The sequence below is a fragment of the Aquarana catesbeiana genome, linkage group LG08 (genome assembly GCF_042186555.1).
Source record: "Aquarana catesbeiana isolate 2022-GZ linkage group LG08, ASM4218655v1, whole genome shotgun sequence".
Classification (NCBI taxonomy): Eukaryota; Metazoa; Chordata; class Amphibia; order Anura; family Ranidae; genus Aquarana; species Aquarana catesbeiana.
In genome coordinates, this window is record NC_133331.1 from 144282475 (window position 1) to 144300484 (window position 18010).

Consider the following 18010-nt stretch of genomic DNA (forward strand, 5'->3'; position numbering starts at 1 on the left):
CCACATGCAGTCACGACTGAGTTTTGCCATATTGCACCTTGAAGATTCTGAGGCCACATGGAAAAAAGTGTTATGGTCAGATGAGACTAAAATGGAATTATTTGGCCTCAACACCAAACGATATGTCTGGCGGAAATCCAATACAGCTCACCATCCAAATACCACCATTCCTGCAGTAAAGCATGGAGGTGGTAATATCCTGTTATGGGGGTGTTGTTCTGCAGCAGGGACTGGAGCACTTATCAGGATAGAAGGGAAAATGGATGGGGCAAAATGCCATCAAATTCTTGAGGAGAATCTGTTGCTCTCTGCCAGAAAGTTGTCAATGGGAAGAAGGTTTACCTTCCAACATGACAATGACCCAAAGCACACAGCAAAAATGACCACACAGTGGTTGAAGGAGAACAAGGTGAATGGCCTTGTCAGAGCCCAGACTTAAAGCTCATTGAAAATATGTGTGACCTCATTGAAATATGTATGAATGACTTTAAGACTGCAGTCCACAAACGATCACCATCAAATTTAACTGAACTTGAGCAGTTCTGCAAAGAGGAGGGGGTAAATATTGCATAGTCTAGATGTGCAAAGTTAGTAGAGACATATCCCAACAGACTAAAGGCTGTAATTAAAGCAAAAGGTGTTTCAACAAAATACTAACACAAGGGGGTGAACCTTTTTCCAACTCAGTGACTGTTTTTGGATAGGGATGAGCCGAATACCCCCGGTTCGGTTCGCAGCAGAACATGCGAACAGCCAAAAAATTTGTGCGAACACCATTAAATTCAATGGGACGCGAATGTGAAAAATCAAAAGTACTAATTTTAAAGGCTTATATGCAAGTTATTGCCATAAAAAGTGTTTGGGGACCCGGGTCCTGCCCCAGGAGACATGTATCATTGCAAAAAAAGTTTAAAAAACAGCAGTTTTTTTAGGGAGCAGTGATTTTAATAATGCTTAAAGTAAAACAATAAAAATGAAATATTCCTTTATATATTGTGCCTGGGGGTGTCCTTAGTATGCCTGTAAAGTAGCACATCTTTCCCATGTTTATAACAGTACTACAGCAAAATTACATTTCTAAAGGAAAAAATGTCATTTAAAACTGCTCGCGGCTGTAAAGTACTGTCGGATCCTGGCAACATAGATAAAATCATTGAAAAAAATGGCATGCTCCCCCCCAGTCCATTACCAGGCCCTTTGGGTCTGGGATGAATATTAAGGGGAACCCCGCGCCAAAATTTAACAAAAAATTCTGTTGTAGTCCCCCAGGCACTATATACTCTGAACAGCATTATATATACTATACTGCCTGCCCTATATACTCTGCAGAAAAACTGGGCCTTAGGTGTTGGTGATACCAGAACACTGTAACCCCTCACAGTTACTCTTGTTGGGCGCAGGAATGGGCCCTGCTGTGAAATATTATATCAAAAATTTTAATTACCTGCCCCTGTTAAACAGGGGCAGAAAAATTGGGCCTTAGGTTTTGGTGGTGCCAGCTTATTGTAACAACTCACAGTTACTCTTGTGGGGCTCAAGAACGGACCCTGCTGTGAAATATTATATCAAAAATTTTAATTACATGCCCCTGTTAAACAGTGGCAGAAAATTGGGCCTTGGGTGGTGGTGCCATAACACTGTAACCCCTCACAGATACTCTTGTTGGGCCCAGGAATGGGCCCTGTTGTAAAATATTATATCAAAAATTGTAATTACATGCCCCTGTTAAACAGGGGCAGAAAAATTGGGCCTTGAATGGGGGTGGTGGCGCCCTAAACCAAAAATATTGTTGTAAGCTAGCATCATCAAGATTGAGGAGGAATAGGATAGTCAGCATAGGCAGTCTTCAAGGGATCCCAGATCCATAGCAAATTCAATCAGTTACATCAGCATTAGTTGCTTGATAGCTGCTGATCCAAGACTGATTAATTTTTATGAATGTGAGCCTATCAATGGAGTCTGTGGACAGGTGCACTCTTTAATCCGTTACAAACCCTCCAGCAGCACTGAATGTGTATTCAGAAAGCATGCTGGATGCAGGACAGTCCAGTAGTTCGATTGCATATTGAGCAAGTTATGGCCAGTGGTTCATCCTCAAGACCCAGTAACCCAGTGGATGCTCTGTTGGAAAGGTCTCCAAGTCTGCTGTTGCCCCTAGATATTCCTGCACCATATAATGCAGATGCTGGCGATGGTTGCTTGAACCAATCAGACCTTGGCGCTGAGGACTGAAAATTTGTTTAAAGGCATCGGTCAGCCGGCCACCTTCTCCACCGCTCTTCAGGAAATGGTAACCTCCCAGGGTCTGGAACTACGTTACACAAACCTTTCTTCAAGGCCTCCTGAAGATATTTCATCCTCTGCTCCCTCTGCGAAGGCAGGATGAGTTCTGCAACTTTACCCTTGTAACGTGGATCAAGAAGGGTTACCAGCCAGTAATGATCCCTCTCCTTGATACCACAAATCCTAGGGTCCTTTCGCAGGCTTTGCAGAATCAGGGAGCCCATGCAGTGTAAGTTTTGCAGAGGCATTCAATTCTGAGTCCTCTGGGTCACTAAGGATCACATTATCCCTAACTAACTCCTCCCAGCCACATACAACTCCTTGGGTTTCTGGAAACTGAAAATCATCCTGTCAGGAAAGTGTTCTCCTGTTGGTGGCGCTGTCAGTCTCTTGGATTGCAGTACCAGTGTCCACCAGCTGGTGTCTTCCAAAAGTCATGATCTGTATTGGAGGGATTCACCTGTTGGTGGCACTGTTGGATCCTTGGGCTGTAGTACCGGTGTCTGCCAGCGGGTGTTTCCCAGCACTGTGGAGCAGACAGCATTTCCTGCGTTCAGGTGTCACTTGAAGCTAATTACAGGCATTCATATAAATACCCAGCTGATGATTGCTCTCATCGCTTTGGTATCTTCCTTGTGCTCTGATCCGTACCCGCTACCTGTGACCTGATTCTGTAACCTGTATACCTGATCCTTTTAGCCTGTGCATCTGATCCTGATCCTGTCCCTCCTGTTACCTTGCATTCCTGCCCTGTAACCTGATTCCTTTGCACCTTCCCCATCTGCTGATTCCCTGTGTATGACCCCGGCCTGCCTTACGTTTGTGATTCTGGAACTTCCCTTGTTTATCTGCTGATCTTCTGTGAATGACCCTGGCCTGGCTACATTTTAGATTGCGGTACTTCCCTTATATTGTATATAGTTATTGTTTGTGGGTCACTGTTTGGTTGGTTGTTCACTGTTTGTATTGGAGGTGTTTATATATTATCACTTATCTTTAAATAAACTTAATTATTCACTTACATGCGTTTTTGGTTCTCTCTGTGCAATCCACACAGTCTGGTCTTACCAATTCATGACACATCCCTTGAAGACTGCTGCTGAGTGTTATCCTCTACATCCATGCTGACACAATCCTCCTCCTCTTTTTCTTCCTGTGTGTTTGGCGGGTCCGCAGGAATGCTATCTGGATAAAGGCGGCCTTGAGAGGAAAGGAAGTGTTCCTCTTCCTCCCGCTGTTCTGCCTCAAGTGCCCTGTCCATGATTCCACGAAGCCAAGAAGAAGAAGAAGCCAAGCTCCCCTGACCCTGTCCTGGTGCCATACTCGCACAGGTACTTATTGATGGCCCTCTGCTGTGTGTGCAGCCGATGTGCTCAAGAACCAGTACACCACCTCTGAGCCTGTCTCTACTAAAATCAATTGGTGGTGCACTGCTAGCAGATTGGGTGCAAGTACTTGGGACACCTATTGCTATACCTTCATTCCTCTCAGTGCAGATTTTTGAGAGGACTGGAGGTATAGTAGGTTTGGAGATCCCAGATGAGGAGCAAGGAAAAGTCTGCCTTTTTCTTTGATATGGGTCTTTCAAGTGCTGTTGCCATAGGACTGCATGGCAGGTCATCATATGTCTGGTCAAGCATGTGGTGCCCAAGCGGCTGCTGTTCTGGCCACGCTTGATCCGCTTCAGACATAGGTTGCAAACAGCAACGGTGCGATCTGCTGCACGCGTGTCAAAAAAGGCCCACACCAAAGAACTTTTAAAAGTCAGTGGGGAGTCAGTAGCGCCCTGCACCCACGGAGCTCTGCATTGTGATGCAATAGGGTGGCTGCCCTTAAGCTGCCCCCTAGAGGACATCCTGCCTCGTTGGAATTGTGCCTCCTCCTCCTCACTTATCCTCCTCTCTTCTCTCAGGCACCCAAGTACAGTCAGTGACCTCGTGATCCCCTCCCTCATTGTCACTGGAGCAAACTTGGCAGTATGCTGCAGCTTGGGGAACATGACTGTCAGTTTCTTGTCCATCTGAGGCACCCCCTCTCTCTAGGCTCACGTTACTCCCTTCCTCAACCTGGGAACCAACATCGGAGCCTTCAGATCGCTGCGCATCCTCCAGCAGCATGTACCCGACACTGTGGTCGAATAATTCTGGGGACTCCTCCGTGCATGATAGTGGGGCTACGGAATGAATGACTGTGGAAAGGAGCAAGTGGAATAGGCCACTTTGGCAGTGACGTTGGAAGGCAAACTACTCTGAGCCTGGGTGACAGAGGATGAGGAGGATGAAGACAGCTTCGTTATCCACTCTAACAACTCTTCTGCATGTTGTGGCTCACTAACACCGGCAACAGCAGAAAAAAAGGACAAGCATGCCCCACGGCCATCTGCAGAGGATGCACCATGTCCACGACCACCATTGTTGACTGTAGACACACAGGCTGCTTGCCCTCCTTTAGTGGCCTATGAGCGTCTGCCTTTCCTTGGTGGCCTTCCAGTATTTTTTGTTTTGCAACACCACACTACACTGTATTAAATACTATGTACACCGCCTGCAGTGTATTAGAAACTATACACCGCCTGAAGTGTAAATATGGGCTACACTGAAGGCAGAGTATATATACATACACATACATATACACACTAGAGAGATATATATATAGATATAGATATAGATATAAATACACACACACACAAATTACACCGCCTGAAGTGTATTAGAAACTGTACACACTGTATTAGATACTGTGTACACCGCCTGCACTGTATTAGAAACTGTGCAACGGCTGCACTGTATTGTATACTGTGTACACCACCAGAAAAGGATTAGAAACTGTACACACCGTATTAGATACTGTGTACACCACCTGCACTGTATTAGAAACTGTACAATGGCTGCACTGTATTGTATACTGGGTAAACCACCAGAGCTGTAGTAGAAACTGTACACACTGTATTGTATACTGTGTACATTGCCTGAAGTGTATTAGAAACTGTACACACTGTATTAGATACTGTATACACAGCCTGCACTGTATTAGAAACTGTACAACGGCTGCACTGTATTGTATACTGTGTACACCACCAGAATTGAAGTAAAAACTGTACATACTGTATTAGATACTGTGTACACTGCCTGAAGTGTAGTAGAAACTGTACACACTGTATTAGATACTGTGTACACTGCCTGAAGTGTATTAGAAACTGTATGCACAGTATTAGATACTGTTTATATCACCTGCAAAGTAGTAGAAACTCTACACACTGTATTAGATGCTGTGTACACCACCAGAAAAGTAGTAGAAACTGTACACACTGTGTTAGATACTGTGTACACCGCCTGCACTGTATTACAAACTGTACAATGGCTACACTGTATTGTATACTGTGTACACCACCTGAAGTGTATTAGAAAGCACTATATATATACGCTACACTAAATGCAGAGTATATATATAAAACACTGTTCGAGGGGTGAGATGTTCTGAACGATCCTATAGCGCCAGCAATCTAGTCCTTCCCACAGACCAATATGTAGAAACAAACAGCAAGGATTGCTGCACAAGGAAATTTATTTCCGAAGAGTAGGTTACATCAGTTCAAAAATATAAAACAAGCACCAGATACAGCTGGCTGAGACGTTTCGGGCTTCAACAGATAACGCCCTTTCTCACAATGGTATGTCTGCCACATACGGTTGTGAAAAGGGCAATATCTGTTGAGGCCCGAAACATCGCAGCCAGCTGTATCTACAATTGTGAGAAAGGGCGTTATCTGTTGGAGCCCGAAACGTTGCAGCCAGCTGCATCTGGTGCTTGTTTGATATCTTTGAATTGATGTAACCTATTCTTCGTAAATACATTTTCTTGTGCAGCAATCCTTGCCGTTTGGTTCTATATATATATATATATATATATATATATATATATATATATATATATATATATATACACACACATACACACACATATACACACACACAGTATCTCACAAAAGTGAGTACACCCCTCACATTTTGGTAAATATTTTATTCTTTTCATGTGACAACAGTGAAGAAATGACACTTGGCTACAATATAAAGTAGTGAGTGCACAGCTTGTATAACAGTGTAAATTTGCTGTCTCCTCAAAATAACGCAACACACAGCCATTAATGTTTAAACCCCTGGCAACAAAAGTGAGTACACCCTTAAGTGAAAATGTCCAAATTGGGCCCAAAGTGTCAATATTTTGTGTGGCCACCGTTATTTTCCAGCACTGCCTTAACCCTCTTGGGCATGGAGTTCATCAGAGCTTCGCAGGTTGCCACTGGAGTCCTCTCCACTCCTCCATAATGACATCACGGAGCTGGTGGATGTTAGAGACCTTGCGCTCCTCCACCTTCCGTTTGAGGATGCCCCGTAGATGCTCAATAGAGTTTAGGTCTGGAGACATGCTTGGCCAGTGCATCACCTTTACCCTCAGCTTCTTTAGCAAGGGAGTGGTCGTCTTGGAAGTGTGTTTGGGGTCGTTATGTTGGAATACTGCCCTGCGGCCCAGTCTCCTAAGGGAGGGGATCATGCTCTGCTTCAGTATGTCACAGTACATGTTGGCATTCATGGTTCCCTCAATGAACTGTAGCTCCCCAGTGCTGGTAGCACTCAAGCAGCTCCAGACCATGACACTCCCACCACTATGCTTGAATGTAGGCAAGACACACTTGTCTTTGTACTCCTCACCTGGTTGCCGTCACACACACTTGACACCTTCTGAACCAAACAAGTTTATCTTGGTCTCATCAGACCACGGGACATGGTTCCAGTAATCCATGTCCTTAGTCTGCTTGTCTTCAGCAAACTGTTTGCGGGCTTTCTTGTGCATCATCTTTAGAAGAGGCTTCCTTCTGGGACGACAGCCATGCAGGCCAATTTGATGCAATGTGCGGCATATGGTCTGAGCACTGACAGGCTGACCCCCATCCCTTCAACCTCCGCAGCAATGCTGGCAGCACTCATACGTCTATTTCCCAAAGACAACCTCTGGATATGAGGATAAGGACGTCACTCAACTTCTTTGGTCAACCATGGCAAAAGAAAAAAAAAAAAAAAAATAGAAGATGGATAGAAGACACCTGTCTAGCAATTGGCGATCCTATTTATTGCAACATTGCTCAGTAGGGTTGTGGTCATGGCTCTGTGCAGACCATTCTAGTTTCTTCAAAATGAATTTGTGAAATCATGCTTTTATTGAGCTGTCTTTGTGCACAGGGGCACAGTCATGCTGCATCAAAAAAGGACCTTTTCCAAACGGTTGCCACAAAGTTGGAAGTGCAATCATCAAAAATATTGTTGCATTACTAGTCACTGTAAACAACCGTCATTGTAAACATTGGAACGCAATCATTTGGCTTTGGAATAGAATGTTCTAGATGCTTATTAAGGTGTGATGATCAGGTGCCCAAAAACATTTGGAGATGGAGTGTTGCTAAGCTGAGAAGGGGCAGATCTTGCCCGAAAGCTTGTGTACTTCCGAAACTTACGGAACACTATTAGTGATATTTTCTTCAATAAACTACTGCAAAAGTGCTGCAAAATCATGTGTTTCTTTTCTATATACAGTATATGTATATTCTCCCTGCTGACAATGATCTTTGTAATTCTATTTTAGACTTGTCTAAACTAACCATACTGTATGTCACAAAATCAATCAAGGTGAAACACTGCCTCTGTTGAGAAAAAAAGCTAAAATCCTCTCTAGGCCAATTATACAGCATACTTTATTGCAGATTTTTCTTTGGTCTGTTCTCTGGAAACATGACAAGCTAACCTTTGAAAAGAGACTGCTAAACAATCTGCCTGCTGTAATCAGACAATCAGTCCCAGTGTTAAATGGAGAAAACCTGCATGTTGGCATTCCATATATATATATGCAGTACTCATGCCAGCTATCTCACCATAGATGGAAGACCAACTACAGAGGAAAGTGTTGCAGATGCTTGCAATTCTGAACAAAAAAGAAACCTTTCCAGAGGAAAACATGCAGACTGTCATTGTCGACTTCACTCAGCAAATGCTAGTTGCCTGACTGTTATGTTGACCCTGATGCTTTGAGTTTATAAGGCCAGCCACACACGGAGTAAATTTCTTTCTTGCAACCACGGGTTTCAGGAAAGATATTTGCTTGATTTCCCCATCAACACAGTGTTGATGCGGGAATCCCTCCGGCCAGGCCATTGTCTTCTCCTCGACTTTTTCATTAAGGCCCCTTTCACACGAGGCGGACTCCGTTTCCACGGTGCCCGCCTCGGTCCACCGGCTCAGCGGGAGATCAGTCCGTTGATCTCCGCTGAGCCGGCGGATGACAGGTCCCTCTCTGCTCACTGAGCGGGGAGGGGCTTGTCAGGCGCCGCTGCCACCTATGGAGGAATCGGATGAAAACGGACAGCATGTCCGTTTTCATCAGATCTCACCCGATCCAATGGCGACGGACCTGGACATAGGGTCATCCGTCTGCTTTTAGCGGATCGGACCGGGTCGGATGTCAGCGGACACGTCTCCGCTGGCATCCGTCACTCCATAGGCTAACATGGAGCGCCCGTTCAGGTCCGCCATCAAAACTGACAGGCGGACCTGTACGGTCCGATCGCGTGAAAGGGGCCTAATTTTCTTATATGCAGACTTGTTGTGGGTAAATGACATACTTAGTATTGAATCCAGAGGATCACATACCAGGTAGGTAACTAACATTTGCAGGAAGAGATCAGCAATGGCTGCCCTCATATTTTTCTTATAAAGGGGTTGTCAGGGCTGGGCTCAGCCCTTCCTTCTCAGAGCAGGCCGCTCAGCTGTCGGTCAATTGCCAGCTCTAATCTTTCCACAGTGGCTCACCTGGTGATGATATCCTGCTCGTCAGTCCTGCTGGCTACTTAACCTGTTCAGTCCAGATCCTCTCTGCCTTGGACTTGGTCAACATATCAAGAGACTCTCTCCTGTGTTCCTGTTTAGACTTGCTTGGCTGACGTCCCTTCTGGTTCCTAATCCTGCTTGCTGTTCCACTACTCTGATTCTCCAGTTTCATGATTTCCTGGCCTGTTCTGAAGTACGCTGATCCCTGGCTCCCTGACTTCCCGGCTTGTCTGACTATCTGTTCCGGTTACCGAACTCTGGCTATGTTTTGACCACGTTTGCTCTGTTTACCTTTTACCATTATTCTTATTAAACAGTGTGATTTTTACTGCGCTTCTGTCTCAGTCTGATTCATGGTTCCTGACAGTAGGCAAAGGCCATGAATTCAGAAGATGCAGTCAATCCACTTGTTGGACATATTTTTTCCAGATTGGATGAGCAGGATCACTGCATGGATCAGTTTGCCATAGCGTTACAGACGCTCCTGAGTCACACGGCTCACCTGGAATCTCCCCCTGTGTTGCAGGCCATCCCTGCTGCTGCTCCAATCTCTGTATTACCTCTAAGAGGTATGTCTGGTTCCGCCCCGTTTCCCCAGCGATTTGGGGGTGATCCAGTTCAATGCAGAGGGTTTCTCAACCAGGTTGAGATATACTTTGAGATGCTGCCCCAGGCATTTCCCACGGACAGATGCAAAGTAGATTTTGTGATATCTTTGCTTTCTGAGAGAGCCTTGGCCTGGGCAAACCCTCTATGGGAGATGCAAAAACCCGTTGTCCTGAGTTACCCAGAATTTGTGGATCCTTCAAAAGGGTATTAGACGTTCCCGCACACTCCGCTTCTGCTGCCAAGAGCCTCATGTCCATCAGAGTACAAGAACTGTTGCCAATTACACCACTGAATTCCGTACTCTGGCAGCAGAGGTTGCTTGAAACAATGAAGCCCTCATGGCTGCCTTTTCTCATGGTCTCTCGGATACCATCAAAGATGAGATAGCAGCCCGAGATATACCTACTGAGCTGGAGAAGTTGATCATGTTTGCCATCCTCATTGACTCCAAACTCAGAGAAAGACCCTCTTTTAAGGAGCGCTTGCAGAAGCCTCCTGTACATTTATCTCCGAGCTTTGCAGTCCCACCCTTGCCTCCCTCACCTCCCATGCCTCCTGGTACCGAGTGGGTCAGTGAAGTGGAACCCATGCAGTTGGGCTTCACAGGTCTCTCTGCGGATGAGAGAACCCTTAGGAGGAGGGAGAGATTGTGCCTTTATTGTGGCCAGGCAGGTCACTTTGTGAAGTCTTGTCCTACTCGTCCAGGGAATGCCCGAACCTTGAGGTCCTGTACGGGACAGACCTTAGGTGGCGTTGTTTCGTCCCCAGCTATCCAGAAGGATAAACCCCTGGTTCCAGTTACCCTTACTTGGTCTGAGTCGTCCTTTGAGATACAGGCTCTAATCGACTCTGGGACTGCAGGCCTGTTCATTGATGCTGCCTTTGTATCTAAGCACTCGATTCCGCTGTAGCTTCATGCCACTCCACTTGCCATTGAGGCTCTTGACGGGAGACCTCTACAGCCTGCCCATGTGACTCATGAGACTGCTCCGTTGTCCATGGCTGTAGGGGCTCTTCACCATGAGATAATCCAATTCCAAGTCATTTCCTCACCTAAGTTTCCAGTGGTTATTGGTTGTGCTTGGTTACAGAGGCACAACCCCTCTTTTGATTGGCTTCGTGCTCAGCTTTCCTGGTCGCCACAATGCAGCAAGACATGTTTTCAGAATGTGGCTAAGGTCCTGTGCACCTCTTCATTTTCCTCCCTGCCGGAGGAGTACCGCAAGTTTAGCGATGTCTTTGACAAGGGTCAAGCCGGTTGTTTTCCTCCATACCAGTCATATGATTGCGCAATTGACCTTCAACCTGGTGACATACACCCTTGTGGCTGTGTTTAGCCTTTGTCGGTTTCGGAGGACAAGGCCATGGAGGAGTATGTTGCAGACGCACTTTGAGGATTGATCCGCAAATCCTCGTCTCCTGCTGGTGCTGGTTTCTTCTTTGTGAAGAAGAAGAAGAGTGGGGAACTGAGGCCTTGTATTGATTATAGGTGTCTCAATCATTTCACGATTAAAAATGCTTATCCTAGTCCATTGATTACGGAGTTATTTGACCGCCTCAAGGGAGCAACAGTTTTCACAAAGCTTGATTTGAGAGGGGCATACAATCTTGTGAGGATCAAGGAGGGCAATGAATGGAAAACTGTGTTTAATACCAGAACAGGTCATTATGAGTACCTCCTAATGCCATTTGGCCTTTGCAGAGCTCCGGCAGTTTTTAAGGAATTTATCGATTTGTTGCAGCTATGTGTTGTGGTTTATCTCGACGATATCCTCATATTTTCCAAGTCCCTAGAGAGCCACCACACAGATGTCTGTTGTGTGCTTCAGGGGCTGAGTAAAAACAATCTGTATTGTAAATTGGAGAAGTGTGAGTTCCATCGTGAACAGGTTAAATTCCTGGGTTATGTCATTTCCACTGCTGGTTTTTCGATGGACCCAGAGAAACTTTCTGCAGTCCTACAGTAGCCCCGACCCATGGGTTTACGCCCTCTGTAACGTTTTCTTAGCTTTGCCAATTATTATGGAAGTTTATTCGTAACTTCTCGTCTCTGGTCAAGCCCCTGACTGATATGACCAGAAAGTACGGTAACCCACAGAGTTGGTCTCCGGAATCCTTTAAGGCCTTTGAGAGTCTCAAGGCTGCCTTTGTTTCGGCTCCTGTGTTGGCACATCCTGATCCTACGTTACCATTTATCCTTGAGGTTGATGCTTCTGAGACTGCAGTTGGCGCCCTTCTGGCTCAACATCCTACCTCTGAGGGCGCTATGCATCCTTGTGGCTACTTTTCCAAGAAATTGTCACCTGTGGAATGAAATTACGAGATTGAGGGCAGAAAGTTGTTAGCGATCACTTTAGCCCTTAAAGAATGGAGGCATCTCCTCGATGGTACCACTGTGTCGGTTCTTATTCTGACTGACCATAAGAATCTCACATTCTTGTCTGAGGCTAAACGCCACTCTCCCAGAGGGGCACGATGAGCTCTTTTCTTGTCAAGTTTCAATTACATAGTCTCATTCTTACCCGGTACTAAGAATGTAAGGGCTGATGCTTTGTCGCAACAGTTTTCCTCTACTTCCAAGATGGAATCGGTTCCTGTTCCTGTGATTCCTCCTGATGGTATTCTGGCTACGGTTCGCACCAGTCTCACTTCTCTTTTGGGTGACAAAATTCTTGCCGCTCAGATCCATTCTCCTCCTGAGAAACCTTGTGAATGCTGCTTTGTCCCTGAGAGTCTCTGTACTGTTGTGCTCCAGACTTACCATTCTCCCAAGGTTGCTGGCCACCCAGGAAAGAATCAACTCTTTTGGGCCATTTCCCAACAATTCTGTTGGCCTAGTCTACGTGCTGATGTAGCCGCCTTCGCAGCTGCTTATTCCATGTGTGTGCTCAGAGCAAGACACCACGACACCTTCCAGTGGGCCTCCTACTACCCATACCCAATGGAGAGAGGCCTTGGACCCAGCTGTCTATGGATTTCATTGTGGAGTTACCCAACACTCAGGAAAACACAGTTATCTTTATAGTGGTTGACCGGTTCTCGAAAATGTCTCATTGTATTCCACTTGCCTACATCTAAGGAACTGGCTTCCATTTTTTCTCGGGAGATCTTTTGCTTACATGGGCTACCCAAGGTGATCGTCTTGGACAGGGGTAGCCAGTTTGTGTCCCGGTTCTGGCGAGCCTTTTGTGCACAGTTGGGAATTCAGCTTTCTTTCTCTTCTGCGTTTCAACCGCAGTCTAATGGGGCCGCAGAACGAGCCAACCAGCCCTTGGAGCAGTTTCTACATTTCTATATTTCTGACCATCATAACTAGTCAGAACTCTTACATTGGGCGTAGTTTGCACACAATAGTGTCATGAATTCTGCTTCCAGATTGTCCCTATTTATGGCGAACTATGGTTTCCAACCATCCATGTTGCCCGATTCATTTGCTCCACAGAGCATTCCTGCGTTAGAAGAGCATCTCCGTGGTCTTCGTTCCATTTGGGTACAAGTCCAGGAGTCCTTGCGACATGCCAATGATAGGTACAGACTCTATGCTGACCGCAAACGCCTGCCTGCACCTTCTTACCAGGTTGGGGACAGGGTCCGGTTGTCATCTCGCAACCTCGGACTCCGTGTTCCCTCACTGAAGTTGGCACCTCGGTTTATTGGGCCTTTCCGTATTCTCCACAGGATTAACCCAGTGGCTTACGCTTTAGACCTTCCTTCGAATATGCGTATCTCAAATGTATTTCATACCACCTTATTAAAACCTTTGGTCTGCAAACGCTTCACCACCTCAGTACCACATCCTCACCCAGTACAGGTTGAGAACCATGAGGAGTATGAAAACAAAAAAGAGGCTTCCATCATAACAAGTGTAGAGTATGGTGGTCCCATCCCTTTCATAGTAGACCATAGAAAAAAGAATCCCCCTTCGAATGGGATTTTGACAGACCACCAACTTGAGATAAAAAATATATATGTTTTATTGATATGCTTAAAAAAGACATGAAAGCGTCTATAACATATAGAATAAAAAATCATTCCATACAAAATTGATACAAAATCAAAACAGAGAATATATACAAGGTTAAAAGAGTGGATGTACTCTCATTGGGGTAGTGTACCCCAATACCCAACGCATTTCTGGTACCTTCAACAGGGGTTTGAGAGTTGTAAGTATTTTATACATGTATGGATTCCAATGGAATGACTTTGTGTTCAGATAGCACCCATGGCCACTAAGATCAAATAGCGTATTTTCATATGGGCCAGACCCAGGCCATATAAGAATAGTACGTGTATTGTATTGCCGATATCAAAGAACAGTGAGTGAGCCAACTAGGGAAGAGCGTTCGTTAGAACCTGCAACATGCCGGCTGCATGCCGGAAGGATAAATATCCAAAGACATTAGTGAGCACTAATAGGGGAAGGCACCCCTCACTGGACCAGAGTATTGGAAGGGTGACACTTAGGAGCCAACCACCATGGGACTGTCTTTGGATATTTATCCTTCCGGCATGCAGCCGCCATGTTACAGGTTCTAATGAACGCTCTTCCCTAGTTGGCTCACTCACTGTTCTTTGATATCGGCAATACAATACACGTACTATTCTTATATGGCCTGGGTCTGGCGCATATGAAAATACGCTATTTGATCTTCGGGGCCATGGGTGCTATCTGAACACAAAGTCATTCCCTTGGAATCCATACATGTATGTATAACTCTCAAACCCCTGATGAAGGTACCAGAATACCGGAAACGCGTTGGGTATTGGGGTACACTACCCCCATGAGAGTACATCCACTATTTTCACCTTGTATATATTCTCCGTTTTAATATTGTATCAATGTTGTATGGAATGATTTTTTATTCTGTATGTTATAGACGCTTTCAGGTCTTTTTTATGCATATCAATAAAACATATATATTTTTTATCTCAAGAGTTGGTGGTCTGTCAAAATCCCAATGCAAGGGGGATTATTTTTTCTATGAGGAGTATGAAGTACAGTCCATTGTGGACTCCCGTATGTTTCATGGGCGCATACAGTACCTGGTTCATTGGAAAGGGTATGATCCAGAGGAACACTCTTGGGTCTCATCCTAGGACATACATGCCCCTGTCCTCCTCTGTGCTTTCTGTAGATGTTTTCCCCTCAAATCTGGTGGTCCTCTGAGGGGGAGGGGTCATTGAGGAGGGGGTAATGTCAGGGCTGTGCTTAGCCCTTCCTTCTCAGAGCAGGCCGCTCAGCTGTCGGTCAATTGCCAGCTCTAATCTTTCCACAGTGACTCATCTGGTGCTGATATCCTGCTCGTCAGTCCTGCTAGCTACTTAAGCTGTTCAGTCCAGATCCTCTCTGCCTTCGCCTTGGTCAACATATCAAGAGACTCTCTCCTGTGTTCCTGTTAAGACTTGCTTGGCTGACATCCCTTCTGGTTCCTGATCCTGCTTCCTGTTCCACTACTCTGATTCTTCGGTTTCATGATTTCCTGTCCTGTTCTGAAGTACGCTAATGCCTGGCTTCCTGACGTCCTGGCTTGTCTGACTATCCGTTCCGGTTACCGAACTCTGGCTATGTTTTGACCACGTTTGCTCTGTTTACCTTTTACCATTATTATTAAACAGTGTGATAATTACTGCATTGCTGTCTCAGTCTGATTCATGGTTCCTGACAGGGGTTCAGTTAAAGTGCATCTACAGCCAAATCCTTTTTGAAATTTTGGATACGGTAAGGCAGGGGTGTCCAAACTTTTTTCAAAGAGGGCCAATTTTGATGAAGTGAACATGCGTGAGGGCCGACCATTTTGCCTGTAATTCTTTGAACCATTAAATTTGATCAATTCAAAGTATGTTGGTCCGAGCACTAACACACTGCCCAACAAGAATTCTCTTGACTTTGTGGCTGTGTGTGGTGAAGAGATGAGCTTGGGCGTGTTATTTGGATATACGTTTATTATCGGCTTATAACATACACCTTCACTTAAAGGGGGGAGGTCCAGGAAAAAAAAACTTTAAATTAAGAACTGTGAAGCAAAATAAGGTTCAGTACCCATCTGCAGCCTCACAAGTGCCATGAATGCAGCCCCACCACTGCCATTAATGCTGCCTCACCATTGCCATGAATGCAGCCCCACCACTGCCATGAATGCAGACTCACCATTGCCATGAATGCAGCCCCACCACTGCTATGAATACAGACTCACCATTGCCACAAATGCAGCACCCCCATTGACATGAATGCACCCCCCTTGACATGAATGCAGCCCCCCCATTGGCATTAATGCAGCACCCCCATTGGCATGAATGCACAACTCACCATTGCCATTAGTGCAGCCTGATCCATGAAGAGCACCAACAGAGTACATACAGGAGAATCTGTTTTCTCTGTGGCCTCTTTTCTACAAAGTCCCCCCTTCTATGATGAACAGAACAGTCGTCCAATTGCAGCGCAGGCGACGGGACTTCCTATTACAGAGGCCGCCGTGTAAACAGGAAATTCTCCTGTATTTACGGCACTCGTCCTGCACCCTCTCCAGGGCTGGACTTACCATTGGGCTTGACTGGGCTCAAGCCCATGGGCCCCGTCCGATAGGGGGCCCCGCGGGCCCCAGCCGAGTGTACTCGGCTAGTTCCGCTCACAGTCACACGCCTAGTCCCGCCCTATGATGGACATAACACAGGGACTGGGCGTGACTGTGAGCGGAGTTAGCTGAGTACACTCGGCTATGTATGTATATCGGTGGCGCTCGGCTCTGCTCACAGTCACACCCTTGTTATGTCCATCATAGGGCGGGACTGGGCGGGACTGCGAGAGGAGCTGAGAAAAGCCGTCGGGAGCCAAGATACACAGGACCAGCTCTGTTTATCTCGGCGGCGCCATATTTAAACTGCAGTGACACTTTGCAGTGACACTTTGCAGTTTTAAAAGGCTGCAAATGAGATGGACAAGGCTGCAGATGGACACTGATAAGGCTGCAGATGGAGGCTGCAAATGACACTGACAAGGCTGCAAATGACACTGATAAGACTGCAATGTCACTGGGCAAGGCTGCAAATGACACTGACAAGGCTGCAGATGACACTGGACAAGCATGCAGATTGATGCTGTGCAAGGCTGCATTGATGAGCATTTAAATGTAAGTTTTTTTCCTTAAATAATTTTTTTTCCTTAAAATTCCTTAAACTCTTATCTTGAGGTTTGCTGATTGGTTATTGGCAATTACATAGTGCCTCGTTTACTGCCCTTGAGAAAACCTGTCTGCATTAGACATTGATGTAATGGCGGACAAACGGTATAAGAGTGGCGGGCTTAAAAGAAAACTAAAGGTTTAAAGTAATGTATAGAGGGTAGGGCCCGAAAGTGACTCAATCCTAGGGGCCCCCACCACCCTAAGTCCTGCCCTGCCCCTCCGTCAGCCAGCATAGGAAAAAAAAACCCTCTAGGTCGGACTTTGGAGGCAGAATGGAACAACAGTATGTTTTTTATAAAAGGTTAAATTTTATCAAACATAGATATATGAACATATACGATATAAAATAGTTGTAAAAAGGTATTGTCCACTAGCGGCCATGTAATGGCCAGAAAAGGAGGACGTTACATATACCCAACGAGAGAGAAAATTACGTTTCAACAGTATGACATCAGAACATGCATGAACCTCCTCTATGTGTCAAAGCGTTTAGCTGGATCGCTTCTTCAGGACACACATTGGGGGGTATAGGAACAAATCTCACTGATCTGGACATATGCCACCACCTACACAGGACCTTACCTGGATGGGCGCTGCAGCACCAAGATAACCAGAACCAGGGTCCAAATTTGAAATATATAACAAAAATAGTTCAGCCTCTAGGGGCAAATGAGAAGTAGTATAGTACACTTGTCATTAGAGATGAATCACGTATTGGCAGTCGTCCTGCAGGGACAGGACGACTGGTTGCAATCGAGGGAAAGATGAATGCGGCCAAGTACAGGGATATCTTGGACGAAAACCTTCTCCAGAGTGCCGAGGACCTCAGACTGGGCCCGAAGGTTTACCTTCCAACAAGACAATGACCCTAAGCACACAGCTAAAATAACGAAGGAGTGGCTTCACAACAACTCCGTGACTGTTCTTGACTGGCCCAACCAGAGCCCTGACTTAAACCCAATTGAGCATCTCTGGAGAGACCTAAAAATGGCTGTCCACCAACGTTTACCATCCAACCTGACAGAACTGGAGAGGATCTGCAAGGAGAAATGGCAGAGGATT